Source organism: Lissotriton helveticus, chromosome 5_1, assembly GCF_964261635.1.
Source record: "Lissotriton helveticus chromosome 5_1, aLisHel1.1, whole genome shotgun sequence".
NCBI classification, from domain to species: domain Eukaryota; kingdom Metazoa; phylum Chordata; class Amphibia; order Caudata; family Salamandridae; genus Lissotriton; species Lissotriton helveticus.
In genome coordinates this window covers 2,106,918,297-2,106,933,874 of record NC_136065.1, presented here as the reverse complement: position 1 = coordinate 2,106,933,874, position 15,578 = coordinate 2,106,918,297, and the positions used below count along the sequence as shown (strand labels likewise).

At 47.3% G+C, this 15,578-nt stretch overlaps 1 long non-coding RNA gene across 1 annotated transcript in view; it reads left to right on the top strand.

Annotated features, from left to right (window-relative positions):
• The first annotated feature begins 5,818 nt into the window (after positions 1-5,818).
• Positions 5,819-15,578, top strand: part of LOC144756377 (uncharacterized) — a 218,868-nt gene continuing 209,108 nt past the window's right edge. The window contains exon 1 of the long non-coding RNA XR_013595135.1: positions 5,819-6,052. This is a non-coding gene — a long non-coding RNA (uncharacterized LOC144756377). The remainder of the gene's footprint in view (positions 6,053-15,578) is intronic.

Sequence of the window (15,578 nt, the reverse complement as noted above, 5' to 3'; positions counted from 1 at the left end):
CATCATCCTGCCCATCCTTAAAAAACCTGGCGCTGACCCTTCAGTTCTTGTCAATTATCGCCCCATCTCACTTTTACCCTTTCTGGCGAAGGTACTGGAGCGCCATGTAACCAGAACACTCAGTACCTTTGTGGAGGAGAACATGGTATTAGCCCCCCGTCAGGCTGGGTTCCGCCCCGCACACTCCACAGAGTCCGTAGTGTTATCGGTCCTCGACAACCTCAGAGAGGGTATGGACACCAACCACCCCCAGGCCCTGGTCCTCCTCGATCTCTCCGCCGCCTTTGACACGGTTGATCATGCCATCTTACTTTCCCGTGTCAGAGCGGCGGGGATTGGAGGTTCGGCCTTGGTCTGGCTGTCCTCCTTCCTGAGAGACCGCACCCAGGCAGTGCGCTTGGGTGACTTTTCGGCGGACTTCTGTGCTGTTCAATGAGGGGTTCCCCAGGGCTCCTCCCTCTCCCCTCTTTTATTTAACTTGTATATTGCCCCCATTATCTTTGCCCTCCAACAGTTGGAGGTCTCCATCTACAACTATGCGGATGACCTCTAGCTCATTTTTTCTTTATCCTCATCCACCGAGTCCATGGCCAACTTCCAGTCTGTTATGATCTTCATCCGGGACTGGATGAACTACAACCACCTGAAGTTAAACCCCGACAAAAAAGAGTTGGTGTTGACAGGTGGTTGCTCCAGTCCCTGGTCTTCTCTTTTCTGGCCCCCCTCCTTAGGTCCCCCTCCCCCTCCTTCTTCCTCTGTAAACACTCTTGGGTTCAAACTGAATGATCAACTCACCCTTCATTCCCAAGTCAGCTCTGCTGTGTCCTTGTCCTTTCTCTCTCTCCGCACTATCCGCAAAGTCTCTCGGTTTTTTTCTTTCTCTGCCCTTAAGCTCCTAGTCCTGGCGACGGTTATCTCTCGCCTGGACTACGGCAATGCCCTTTATAGTGGCATGCCCGCTTACAGCATGCGACGACTCCAGCTGGTCCGAAACCAGGCGGCCCGCCTGGTTTTTAACTTGGCCAAATCACATCACGTCACTCCCCTCCTCAAGTCCCTACACTGGCTCCCCATCGGAGAACGAGCCCAGTTCAAGCTGGGCTGCATCACCTTTAAAGCCCGGTCCGGCTCGGCCCCTGCTTTTATCTCTTCAGAAATTCACCCTTATGTCCCTGCCAGGGACTTACGCTCATCCGCCCAACAACTGCTCGTAGTTCCTCGTTTTAAACGCAAAAAATGGGGAGGCTCGAAATTCTCCACACTTGCCCCTGCGTTTTGGAACTCTCTCCCGGTTCACCTCAGATCCTGCGCCCATTACACACTCTTCCGTAAAGCGCTAAAAACTTTTCTCTTTACACAAGCCTTCTCTCCCTAAAATTGCCTCTCTATTTCCCGTTCTTCCTGCCCTTTGGGGTTTCAGTACTTTACAGCGCCATGAAACCGCCTGGTGTACGCGCGCTTTAGAAATATTTTAAACTCAAACACAACAACATCAACTATAACCATAACAATCAAAACCTCAGGACCTACCTACTGCATATCAGAATCCACGTGTCAGACTCCAAGATCCACCACCATAACCTGGACCAACTATAGAGTTATCAGGGTATATTAGCCTGACTTCAGCTCCCTCCAGCTAGACTACAGCATACACTAGCTGGACTTCAACTCCCACTAGAAGGCATCATCAGCCCCCAAACTAATCTCAGAAACCACCATTAGGAACTCCACTCTTACTATTCCTTTACAAGACAGACCTCATCTCCAACCAGGCAGGGCTTGCCACCTACAAGGACCTCATCGCCCACCACGTGGACCTCTCATCCCCACCACACAGACCTCTCCTCGAATACAATCAGCCAGGCCTCGAGACCCAGCAGTAGGACCACAGTGCCCCCTAAAAAGATCTCAGCTTTCCCTAGTGAGATGACCATACTCGTCAGCCCGACGTTGGGACCCACAAGATAAACATATGGATTCAACAGACAAATCTCAAGAACTACAAGGTAAATCTCTGAGAATGATCAGTCAGACCAAAGGCACCATCAGTTAGATCTCTTGACCTAAAAGAAAAACCTCTGCTCCAATAGCAGGACCTCAACCCACACCAGTCATTCCTTGCATCCCCTCTGTAACCAGCCAAACCTCGCCTGCTGCAAGATGGACCTCAGCTCCCACCAGAAGGATGTAATCTCCCCCTACAAGGTCCTCAGCTCCCATGAGGCTAGCCAAAGGACACCCAAGCTAGATCTCACCACCCACCATCCATCAGTCAGACCTCGACATCACTAGTAAGACCTCGCTACCCACCAGTCAGCCCTCACCCCCTACCAAACAGACCTTACCGACCACCAGCCAGGTGTTGCCATCCACTACAACACACATTAACTTGACCTCAGCTCCCACTAAAAGAACTTAAGCTGCTACCCATAAGATGCCAGGACCAATCAGCCGGACCTTGAGACCCACAAGGCTAATGTCTGGAATCACCAGACAAATATCAGGCACTACCAGCCAGCCCTCAGTAATGACCAGTCGATCATAAGAACTCCTTGGCCATATTTCCGAATACATCAGTTGGTCCTCTCGTCTATCTAAATACACCTCCTCTTTCCAAACCTCACAAACAGCCAACCTTCCGATCCCATCATATTTACCAAAAGAAGGTGCTCAGCGTCCATCAGAGCAATCTCAGAACACAACTGCCAGATCTCACGAATCAGCATCCAGACCTGACACAAACAAGACAAAAATCACCACCAGTCAGACCTAGACACCCATAAGCCAGACCTTGCCACTGTCAGTCAGACCAAGGCACTCACAGTTTATCTGCATCCAACAAACAGGCCTCCACTCGCACCTCTGCAAATACTAACTTGATTTCAGCTACCCTTAGGAGGACCTCTGCTCCCAAATCCAGATGTCAGGAGCTGCCAGCCAGACCTCTGGACCCATTAGAAGGTTTTCCTATTAAAAGGACCTCAGTGCCAACAAGTAAAACCATAGTTAAACAAAAAGGACCTCAGGACCACACCGCCTGCCATCAAGAGTCTTCCACCACCAGGAAGGGCTCGTCTTCCCCCAGCCAGGCCTCGTCTCCCATCACAGAACACACCAACTTGATCTGAGATCTCCTAGAATGACTTCAGCTGCCACAAGTCAGATGTCAAGATCCCTCAGTCAGACCCTTAGACACACAAGACTAACATCTGGATTTAACAGAAAAATATCAGGGAACATGAGACCAGCAGGATCTAATGAATTACAACTTGACCGTTGCTCCTACTAATTAGACCTTTTCGCTGGCTAACCAGTCCTTGTCTTCCTTATCTAACCAAGCCTCCCACAAGATGGACCTCTGGTTTCACGAAAAGGTACTCAGCTCCCACCAAAAGGGCCTCAACTTCCACCTGGACCTCTGTGTCTACCAGACTGACCTCTGGCCACACCAGCCAGAGTTCACCATCTACCATCAGATCCCACCATCCACAAGTCATACGTTGGCACTGACAAGCCAAGCCTCATCTGCAACCAGCCAGGCCTCGACTCCCACCACAGCCCACACAAATGTGAATTCAGATCCTCTCAGAAATACCACAGCTGTCCCCAACCAATTGTCAGGCTCCAACACCCAGACTTGGGACTCAAAGAACGGCCTCCCACCAGACGGACCACAGCTCCGACAAGACCACACCTCCCACTAGAAGGGCAGCAACTCCAACCATCCAGACCCCACCACCCAGCAGCCAAATCTTACCGTCCAGCAGCCAGGCCTAGCCACCCACCAGAGTGCCCTGCTCTCCCACCATCCAGGCCTCGTCTCCAACCAAAGCATACTCTAAGTTGTCATCAGATCTTCCTAGAATCTTCATCGAAAAATCTCACTTGTCATCAGTCAGACCTTAAAGACCAGATGGACCTCAGCACCCACCACCGAGAGCCCACAACACTCAGACCTCAACGCCTACCAACCAGGACGCAAACCAACAGCAAGATTTCAGGATGTCAACAACTGGACCTCTGCTCCTAGTAGCTAGGCCTCTTCTCTGATTGGTAGCCCATGCCTCCCCTTCAAAATGTCACTTAACACCAGCCAAACCTCCACTCCCACAAGATATATCTCTCTCAAGAAACCCCTGAACTCCCGCAAAGTCCCCAGCTGTCACCAGATCAACCCCAGAGCACACTAGGTAGACCTTATGACCCCTCAGCTAGACCTCATTTGATCACTAGCAGGCCATCCAGGCCTGCGCCACCCAGCAGCCAGGATTTATTTTCCACCATCCATGCCTCATCTCCCACCAGCCAGGCGTCGCCACCCACCAGCCAGGCATGGTTTCCCACCACTGCATGCACTAACTTGACCTCAGCTCCCCTTAGAAGGATCTTAGCTGCCAGCAGCAGACCAGGGGATCCATAAGAAGTGCCAGAGTTTCCACACAGCTGAGACGATTTAGCAGCTCATCAATAATTAATCAATTTTAAACAGCTGTGCACTGTCTATACAATGTTCTGAAGCTATTCACTTTGCCTACAACAAATTCCTTTTTCCAGTTCCAGTGTAGTTTCTTTCTAGGCATTTACAGAGCGATGCAACCTCCTGGTCCCTAGCTACATGTGGTCATCATAGACATTACGGGACCGATACCCACTGTTAACATGAGTGGCTGATGGTCACTCGCAATTTGAGACCCGGATCACTTTCAGCAGCGGAAGTGCAAGAGAAAATGGTTCCCATGGACAACTTTGTAGCTAATGCTTTTGTGTTCTGCACCCCACCACCGCTATCTTCTCTGTTTTCTTCTTATCCTTCCTCTTCTCCCATTCCATGTCCTGAACCCGAACCAGTTTGTGAATCTCCATGACCTTGTCAACACAATGGATCTCCAAAGAGGCTTATCACAGTAATGAATTTACACCACTGTGATTAGTTCCAGGAACATGTAGAGGCGTCCGATCAGTATGCAGGATTCCATGCGCTAGGAAGACATCTTTCAGTGCGAGGCGCGCATGATAGAAATGTACCCCACACTAAGTGAAAGGGCAGGGAAGCTAGTGTGGAGCTGTAAGAGAAAACAGCTTGTGGCTTTCTCTTAGAATAACATCATCCTTTGGTTGTCAGTGTTACATGATGATGATGCTCTCCTCGGTGGCAGTAAACAGCCTGCCCCCTGGGCTGCCATCCACAATCCATTCCATACTTGTTGCTTTTGAGCAAGTCTTGTTACTGACTCAGCACTCTTCATTGAACAAGATCACCACCAACATGCCTGTTAATAACGCTAACGGTTAATGGTTACGCCTCGGACTGTCGGCGAGAAGTGAAAAGTATGTTCCCATAAACAAAACTGTGTTCTGTTGCCACCTAATGCACCCTCGATAGCTGCAATCATTTAACCCTCGAAATCCAGTTCTCACTAAATTAACCACGCTTCTTCCCCACAACCCCTGTGATCAGAACGGCTGCTGAGTCCAAAACTGATTTTAAGAAAGGCTGTGTAATGATCAGTAACATTAATAATAACAGCTCGAATAACCCCGCAATAAACAGCGAAGCAGAGTCTGGCACCCGTGAAGAAAAAAAACAACGTGCTGTGTCTAAAAATTCAACCCTGGGTGCTCATTGCCAAGACTGCAATGGCGCGCGCGTGGCCAGCATGACTCATCTGCGACGGTTATTTTACGCAGGCCTCTAAAATAACACGTGCGCCTCGGCGTCTCCACGACGTGCCCACGCACAAAACAAGGCACGTTGAACTTGGACCGTGGAAGGGGATTGGGCACGAGCCATGCGTTACGATGACGTACAGGCATGCAAACAAACGATCCTGTAAATGAAATCCTCTTGCAGAGGAGCTTGATGATCCAAAAGACACCACTGCCAACAGTCAGAGAAGAAGATGGCAGGTACCTGATGATGCAAGAGGAGCCAGCAGGCTTGAAGCAATTCAGCCATTACAAAAACTGGACTCTGACTTTGGATGTTGGAAAATGGGGATTACCTGCACTTTACAGAGCGACTGTCCAAAAATGAGTACTCCTCATGGAACAGGTTAGAGCTGTGATTCTTAATCTTGTACTTGGGAGGGGGGTTCACTTCTGCTTAGGTAATGAAATATCACTAACAGATTAATAAAGTGTATATAAACAAAGAAGTAAAATGTAAAAATTAAAATTTCAAAACACTCTGTAAATGTGATGAACTTTTAAATTGGTGGCTTAAAATTAAGTTAGTATCCTCAGATTGATTCGTGGAAGCAGTCTATAATGTTGCAGCTCGGTACTATTCCTAGGAATGATGCCAGGACACTCTTAAGTGGATTTGGTAGATTTATTCTACAATTTATAATAATTTTAACTATATGCTCTCAGGAGCGCCGGATCGGGCTAGTGACGCTCTCGGAATCGGCGCGCCAATGCCCAAACATGGCTGCCGCCGGATGTCCGCCCCACGTCATTTCCGGGGCTAGCGCACTAGACCGCTACACCACATCTCCCCCCCTTATACTTTATAACACAACAGTCTTACTTGCTCTCCATGTTGAACTCTTCAAACCTTTTTGGTAGCATGATCTTTCTACCCCTCCGAGTCTGAAAGTCTTGCTGGGTGTTGGTGGGCGACAGTCTCGAAGTTGCTGGGCTGGGCCCCGCCACGCTACTTGCGCCATTTCCTTCTCGCTCCTCTTCTTTCTCCCATCTCACCGGTGAACTGGGTTCCTTGCACCTCTTCTCTCTCTCTCGTCCGCGGTGATTCCCTTTGGGTGGTTATTTCCCTGCTGCCCGTCGGGCTCCGGGTTGCTTCGTCTGGCCGTGTCATACTTCCCCCTTTCTCCTGCCTCACGTCCCAGTTCTCCACCCGATTACATTTCGCCATGCGGTGTTGCGACCATACTTTTCCATCGCTGAGTAACGCAGACCTGGAGTACGGTTCTACAACTTGGAGGGGGGGGTGTGAATTTGCTGTCCCCTTTCTTCCTTTGGATGGGTTGCTTTACTCTCACCCATTCTCCCCTTTCCAGGCTGGTCTCTTGGGTGTTGCGTCTGTTATTGTACTGTTCGGTATATATTCGCTGGGCTTTCTCCAGGTTCTTGCGGACCACCGCCGGTGACCAGTGACTCTGGACTGTGAGGCGCTTCCAGGCGACATTGTCCTTAGTGAATGGTTCACGCCCTCTCAGTATCCTGAACGGGCTGTATCCCGTGGCTGTCGGTGTTATGCGGTATGCCCATATCAATCTCTTCAGCTCCCTCTCCCAGTCTTTCCCTTGACTGATGGCTGCTTGGATGGAGCCCATGATCACCTGATTAAATCTCTCCGCCAGTCCATTGCAGGCCGGGTGATAAACAGGAGTGTGTCTGACTACAATGCCATTTCGATCCATGAACATGGCCCATCTGGTTGATGTAAATTGGGGTCCATTGTCGCTTAGAATCCCTTTGGGGATGCCTTCCCTTATGAAAACGTCCGTTAGAAATGTTAGCACCGTCTCAGTTTCAGTGTCCTCTGTTATGTTTATTTCGGGCCATTTCGAGTATCGGTCTATTAGCACCATGATGTACTTCTGTGTCCCTTGGAAGTCCAGGACGGGCCCTAGAATGTCAATCGCTATCTCCTCCCACGGATTCTCTGGGTATTCATACTTGCCAAGGGGAGGGCGTAATAGCCTCTGTGTTTTGTCAGCACTGCCGCAATGTTCGCATGCCCTGACATATCTCTCAATCTGTTTGTCCATTCCCGGCCACCAATAGTCTTCCTTCAACCTCCATTTTGTTTTGACAATGCCTTGGTGTCCTTCGTGTCCTATGTCCAGGAGTCGTTCAGTCAGGGATTTGGGTGGTATCACTTTGTCACCTCTCAAGAGGAAGCAGGGGTTGTCCCCGATCGACAATTCTTCCCAAACTTCCCAATGCTGCTTTAATTCTTCGTCCAACATCCTTTTGTCTGGCCACCCCGCCGCCACATATGATTTCACGGCGTCGAGCTTTTCGTCCTTGGTTTACTCCGCTTCTCACTCTTGGATGCTTATGGCCTTTTCTGGGTCGGCGGTTGTCGCTATTATGAAATCTTCCCACCCATTTCTGCCTTGCGCTTCTTTGCTTTCCTTTGCCGCTGCACGACTCAAAAAGTCAGCCACTTTATTTTTGTGCCCAGGCAGGTACTCCACGTCATATACATAGTCAAGTATTCTTAAAGTCATCTTCGCAATCCTTGGGGTTGCGCAATCGTGGCCGCTCGACGTAAGTACTTTTATCAGCAGTTTGTGGTCAGTGCGCAACGTGAATCTTCCTCCCCACAGGAACTGCCGGAATCTTTCCATTGCCCATACGGCCGCCAGCATTTCTTTCTCGACGACACTGAACTTTTGTTCATTGGGAGCCAACGCTCTCGAAGCGAAACTAATCATTGTGGTCGTGCCTTCTTTAGACTGTTGCGTGAGCACGGCACCCAACCCACGGTCACTGGCATCCATGGTCAGTATAGTGGTTGCTTCTTGGTCGAATCCGTGTATGGGCACTGCTTCACAGATGCTCCGTTTCATCTCCTCAAACTCCCTCTGCTCGTCCTCAGCCCACCGGAATGCAGACTTGTCCTTCAGTATCTGTCGCACATGGTGTGTTTTAGACGTGAAGTGTGGTACAAACTTTCTGTAGAACTCCGCCATTCCCAGGAAGGTTCTTATGTCTTCTTTACTTTCCGGGGTGGGGGCATCTTTGATGGCACTTACATTCGCCGCCTTGGGTTCAATGCCCCGATCGCTTATCTCGTGCCCCAAGTATGTGACTTTGTTCACACCGAATTTACATTTCTCCCACTGTGCAGTGAGGCCATTTTGCGCCAGGGTGGTGAGCACGTCCCTTAACTTTTTATCGTGGTCCTCTCGCGATGTTCCCATTACCAAGATGTCGTCTTGGAAATACTGGATGCCATCCATCTTGTGAAAAAGTCGATACATCAATTTTTGAAACACTGCCGCTGCGGAGGCCAGGCCGAACAGCATTCTCATGAATTTGTAACACCCAAAGGGCGTGATAAATGATGTCAAGTGGTTGCAAGATCGGTGTAGCTCGATCTGGTGGTTGGCCGAAGAGAGGTCAATTGTGGAGAACAACTTCACTCCCTTAATCTTAGCCAGCATCTCATTTATTTTTGGGAGGTGGGATTTGTCCACCACTATGCATTTGTTGAGTTTGCGGAGGTCTACACATAACCTCACCTTCCCGTTCGGCTTCTGCGCCACCACCAACGGCGCCAACCACTCTGCGCTGTCAATCGCTTCTATCACATCGTTCTGTTCCAACCTCTGCAGTTCCTCTTGCACGGCTGTCCTGATCCTGAATGGAATGTTGCGCACTTTATGGCTTTTGGGTTGTGCTCCTTCCTTCAGGCAAATCTTGTGCGTGAACTTCGTCAGGCGACCAATGGTGCTTTTGAACACTTCTGGGAATTCCTCTTTCCAGCTTCTCGCTTCGTACATTCCCGCTTCATCCGTTACAAGTACTTGCGTGCGCCCCCCTGGGTGTAGCTTTATTCCGAGGGCTCCTTGATCTTTCCATCCCAACACGTATGGCCCCTTCTCAGCCACATATAACTTTCCTCCTGTCGATCTGTCCTTGAAGCAGGGCTTGAAGAATCCTAACTGCGGGAGAGGAGTTGGCCTAACAGCTAGGGCGCTCGACCTCGTACCTGGGGATCTGGGTTCGAGTCTCGGTAACGACGCCAAAACCTCCTGTGATTCTGGGCAAATCACTTAATCTCCCCGTGCCTAAAATGAATGTGTGTCCGTCCTCATGTAACGTAACTGGTGCTATGTAAAGCGCTCTGATACCTGATTCGGTTCGGGTCTAGTTCGCGCTATATAAAACTCTGCAAAATAAAAATAAAAAATGCAACCTACTTGACCTCCGTCTCTGAAAGCGGAGCAAATGTGACAAGATAACAAGATTTAAAGGCATCATTATTGTTCATTAACTTTGTGAGCAATAAAAATGCCTTTAAATCGTGTTATCTTGTCACATTTTCTCAGTTTTCACAGACAGAGGACAAAGGTTGGTTTTACTCACCAGAAAGGGCAAGTAGGACCTAAAAACAGCTCGACCTTGTTAAATTTAGCTCGACTATGCGAGCGGTCGAGTGGAATTTTCGAGCCCTGTTGAAGGTAAATATTAATGGACAATACCCTACCATGGGGATGGGGTCCCCGGTGTACGTTACGGGGTGAATATCTGACAGTAAGAGCTGACGTCCGACTCTGGGGGCGAATTCTCTCTCCCATATGCTCCTCTGGATGATAGTATACGGTGATCCTGAGTCGGCTATCATGGTCGTCTGCACTCCGCCTATTTCCATCTCGCATTTTGGTTTCTTGTCCGTGGCGCTATCGATACCTAATATCTGATCTTCTATCATCAGAATCTCGTCACCTTCGCTTTCGTCCGCGTCTTTGTTCTCCTGGTTCGCCTCTTGCGTCACGTACTTGACTTCGTTTCTTGACTGTTTTCCCCTGCACACTTTCTCGTAGTGCCCTATGAGAGTGCAGAACGAGCATTTAGCTCCAAACGCTGGGCATCCTTTGTTATATGCTGCGTGCGTGGCACTCCCACACCTGTAACATGAGTTCTTTCTCCCATTCCTTTGTCCTTGGTTCTTGTATACTCTCTGGTTCTGTCTCTTGTACGTGCGTGTTCCTTGGTGCCCTAATTGTTGCTTGGCCTCTGTACTTCTCCTGTCTGCTACTCTGCATACGGCCGCATTTTGACTGTTTTCTAGCTTCGGCACTTCAGCGCACCTTTTTGACATCTCCGCTTTCTTCACCAAGGCTACTACTTCCTTCAGGGGTGCGTCGCCATTTACCCACAGTTTCTCTTGGATTGACGTGATGACGGTGTGCATGATTATTTGGTCGGGTATCAACTCTTCATGCAGGGCCCCGAACTTACATGTGATAGCTAACTTCTGCAACGCTGCCACTTAATCGTCCACCGTTTCCCCTCTGGCCTGTTTTCTTTGAAAAAAATTGTACCTATCAATGGCTGTGCAGACCACGGGTCTGTAATGGGCATCCAGGTCCTCCAACGCGTGCTGGAACACATTCGTATCGGTGGCTTGCCTCTCTGGTTTGACTAAGTTCATATATACTCTCTGGCCCGCTGGGCCTAAGTTGTGCAGCAATATCTTCTTCCGCCGTGCTTCCGTATATTCGTTTTCGCCTTCCTCTTCCAATGCTGAGAGGTAATTTAGGAAGTACTGCTTCCAGTCTTCCCAGGGCATCTCTGGTTCTCCCATCTTTGATAAGAATGGCACAGGATTCGTTAACGCTGAGGATTGGGCGCACATGGTGGGGCCTCTGGCGCTGCTGACCTCCTCCCGCCACTCTCTTCTGGGGTGGAAGTGCCTGGTACCTCTTCGCCTGGCTCTGTGTTCCCTGGTTGGGTCTGATCTCCCCCTTGCTCCTGGCTTCCGTTTTGGGGCTCCAGCGCAGCTTTTCCCGAGGGTGGCTAAGTGCCCACGTGTACCTCCGGTGCTTATACTCACGCCTGCTGCCTGTCACTGTTCTCCCGCGCCTGCTGAGGGGTCATCCGTACTTCCTTGTGTTGCCCCTTATCTCTGTCACGCTCCTGAGTGCCACAGTAGGTGCCTGGTGGTGTTCCTTGGTAGGTGCTGCTCTCGTGGGTTCGGCTGTAGGTTTTGTTTCCGTCATCTCGTCGCCATAATAATGTTGCAGCTCGGTACTATTCCTAGGAATGATGCCAGGACACTCTTTGGTGGATTTGGTAGATTTATTCTACAATTTATAATAATTTTACCTATATGCTCTCAGGAGCGCCGGATCGGGCTAGTGACACTCTCGAAATCGGCGCGCCAATGCCCAAACATGGCCGCCGCCGGATGTCCGCCCCACGTCATTTCCGGGGCTAGCGCACTAGACCGCTACACCACACAGTCCAGGTGCAGCAAACAGAATATACTATGGGCAATGAGTGGCCTCTATTGAATTTATAAAAGCTCCTAACTCCCTTCTAAAACTTATAATTTTTATTTTTCTATATTTGTTTGTGGATATTTCATAATTTGTGTATTTATTTAGTGAATGCTTGTTTCTGTATCTTTAGTGTATTGCAGTTCAAATCATCAAAAATGCCTAGACTCGGATTCTCGAATTGTAATAATGGCTCATTGTGGGTGCACAAATGCCAAGAATGATTCAGTGGGGATTCCCAGGTTCCAGAAATGTAAAAGTTATGAACCACTGAGTTAGAGTTTCAATTCAGCGCTTTGAGGAAGTTCTATAACTGGTATGTTTTTGGTAGTAGAACGATATGTTAAGAAGTAAGTCAACTGAGGTCTAAATTCATACCCACAATGGCACCTATTGAGGTGGACAATATACGACCTACATTATACAGAAAGAAACAATTCATTTCTTGTACGTCCAGATCAGTAAATCATCTTTCAATCAGTTTGACACGGTGGTTTACAACAAGCCTACAGACCGGAATAGCACTCTGGCTTACACCAGCTTTCACCCCAAGAGTCTGATTAAAATTTTGCCATACTCACAATTCATAAGGATACAGAGAATATGTTCAGATTCTGATGTCAGTGCAAGTAAACTTGAAGAATACACACAACGTTTTCAAGCATGCGGCTACCCGGATGCTATACTACAAAATTGTTTGAGTAAGGTCCTCACCAAACAACGCAATGAGTTATTACAGAAATATCAGGCACAGAGAGACAAAGGAATGGTATATGTATCCAAACATTCCACTGTGTCACAAAACGTCAAAAAGATCATTATTAACCGGTGGGACTTATTACAGAATGAAGATGAATTTCATGGTTTATTTCAAGAACAACCACTTTTTGCATACACCAAAGGGAAGAATTTACGCACTTTGTTAGACTCCCCAAAAATAACCCCGAAACAAGAAGAATTATGTGGAACTAAAAAATGCAATAGTTGCATTCACTGCAACAACGTTATCATTGTAAACATACTAACTCATCCCCTGTCAGGCAAAAAGATCAAGCTGAGACATACGAGTGATTGCAACACATCCAATGTAATTTATTGCATTAAATGACCCTGTGGGAATGCCTACGTGGGCAAAACAGAGCGTAAACTTTAAGTCTGCATTACACAACATAAACGCAAGATCAGGACGAAAAGCACCACATCGAGTATAGCCACCCATTGGGATGATGCTAAACACACCATATCCCAATTACGATTCCAAATCAACAGCTGAATGTCAGACCCGGTATGGGCACTGCTAAGATTTTGCTTCAAAGAGAAATTTGTGGGATCAAAACATTAGATACGATGTTTCCCGCAGGCCTCAATGACCGACTTGACATGAGTTGTTTTCTATGAAGGGCTCTCTTCCTCTATTATGTCTAAACTACATATGGTTGTCCATCAAGGTGCACACTTCTGGTGGAGGAAACTTTCCATTGCTCACTATTCTTACAGCACATATTTTTACTGTTTCTGTTCCGCACACATAATGTTGATCTTTTTTTTCTCTTATTTGGTATTTATATTCCTTTCTATCGCTCGTTTACTCATGCATCATTTTCTCTCTTAACTATATGTCCTCATTCTCATTTCTACGGTACAGCACTTCACATTTTTCCTAATCCTTATGTTTTCCCTCTGGCTTTTTTGATTTTGTTCCTTTTCCTTGCACAGTGATCTACTCCCACGGGCAGGACCTTTCCTGACCCCTGGTACATCCCCATTTCGTGCGCCTTTATTGATTTTTACCTTTACCTGGTATTGTTCATCTGCTGCATTTATCCATACTTGACATCGTGTTTATGCCTTGTGCAGCATTCGTGTTTCTGGTATTTTATTATGTATGTCATATCATTGTAACTTCAATGTTTTAGGTTCACTGCGCCATTTTCTTCATTTTTTTGTGTTATCCTCTTTAAGTTAAGCAACTTTCATTACGAGGCTCAGCTCTTCTTTTAGATGGCCCCCAGGGGCTCTCTCTTTCAGTCCTCTTTCTAGCTCTATAGAGTGTATCTGCAACGGAGTCCGCGAGGGACTCCGCACGTTGTAACCGACAGTGTTTGTTTGTTGGCGTTCGGCCGCTCTGTAACAGCTTTGAGGTAAGCGTTATTCGTGTTCTCATTACCGCGATTCAATTCACCGCTCCCGTTCTTTTTCTTACGATGGGTATCTTTTTTTAGATTCTGGTTTACTCGACTTCAGCATTTGCACTTGACATTTGAACATTAGGCACCCGCTCCTGCGAGTTAGGGGTGAGGGTGCATTTTCTTACTCGTGTTTACCATCATTGCGCTACACATAGAGGTTATTGTTTTATCTCTTGTTTTGCTTGTTTTCTTTTCAGTTTACCAGTATTATCATCCTCTCATCGTCACGAAGGGCATCTGCGTGTCCCCTTAGGTGAGCTTTGTCTTGCACATGTCTGGGGTACACTCACAGCTTGCACGTATTCTTTTTTGATACTGCAGCATCCGTTTTTTCAGCTTCTGAGTGGGTCCTAGAACTAAAACACCTCCACAGGACTTTAAACATTGGGTACTCGCTTCTGCCACACAGGGGTGAGTTTGCATTTCTTGTCCTGAGTTTGTTTATTTTTGTGCTGCGCATTAGAGAACTCTGTTTTATCGTCTGAACTCTATGTCTGAACATTAGAGAACTCTGTTTTATTTATGGTTTGCTTGTTCTTTGTAGCACACAATCTTATTATCTTCACACTTCTATGAAGAGAATCTGCGTTTCCATTTAGGTGAGCATCCTGATTAGCGGCACCCTGACAGCTTGCTCCTGCTTTCCTTTTCTTATATTGCATATTCATTTTTTCAGCATCCGCATTGGACTTTCCCATAGTCTGACACTTTGTGCTCAGCAAGGTATTTCCTGCCATATTTGTATACAGTCCACACTGGCAGTTTATCTAATCGGGTCTTTTTTTGCACACGCTGTGTAACTCTCAGATAGTATCCGCTTTCTTATTAACACTTTTTGCACGTGACTCACCTGTCTGATCTTGTATCTTTCTTTAAGTGTTTAATCACACTCGGGTGGACATGATTCTATAAACCACATAGAAGTTTTACACAGATGGACATTCTTGCACACATGCATCTTTATGAATTTGGGTGATGTTACCCCTGTGTTGTCTCTAAAAATCAGTCAGCAAATCCATTTGTTATGTAACATTGATGTATCTGTTCACAGGTTGCCCCTGACGAAGGGATCCCCCAGTCCCGAAATGCATCGGGTTTTCTTTTAAACGTTTTGTGTACATTTTTTCATGTGTTCATGATGTAATGACCACACGCTATGATTTGTTAAATGATTTGATGTATATGTACATTTGTGAAAGTACTAGATTTTCCTGATGCGATTATGATGTATAATCATGTATAAGAAGATATAACGCAATACAGCATCTGCACTAAAATACTGGTTCTATTTTTAGTATTGTTGAAATTTTGCATTAATGACTAGGGTTCTTTAGTAATCCAGTGCACAATGTATACTACCATGTTGGCTAGTAACTCTTTTCTTGGACAATATATGGGACATTTTGCAATA